Below are 375 nucleotides of genomic sequence, written 5' to 3' on the forward strand. Positions count from 1 at the left end.
ATATAAACCAGAGCTCAAAGTGGGGGCTCAATAGAGCTGACACCCAGATCTCCAAGGCAGGAGGCATGACAGTTTACCTTCGAACAACATGGGAGTTGAGGTGTCAACACTGCCTTCCCCCCACAGTTGAAAATCCTCATATCACTTTTGACTCCCCCCAAAACTTAACTACTACTAGTCTACTATTAACTGGAAGCCTTACCGAAAACATAAACAGTTGATTAATGCAATTTTTCTGTGTTATAAATATTATGTATTCTCACAATAAAATAAATTAGAGAAAAGAAAATGTTATATAGAAAATCATAAGGAATAGAAAATACATTTATAGTACTGTTTCTATTTACATCATCTGTTTGCAAAATGAAAAAAAAT

The sequence above is a fragment of the Pteropus vampyrus genome, unplaced genomic scaffold, assembly GCF_000151845.1.
Source record: "Pteropus vampyrus isolate Shadow unplaced genomic scaffold, Pvam_2.0 Scaffold74, whole genome shotgun sequence".
In the NCBI taxonomy this organism is placed as follows: domain Eukaryota; kingdom Metazoa; phylum Chordata; class Mammalia; order Chiroptera; family Pteropodidae; genus Pteropus; species Pteropus vampyrus.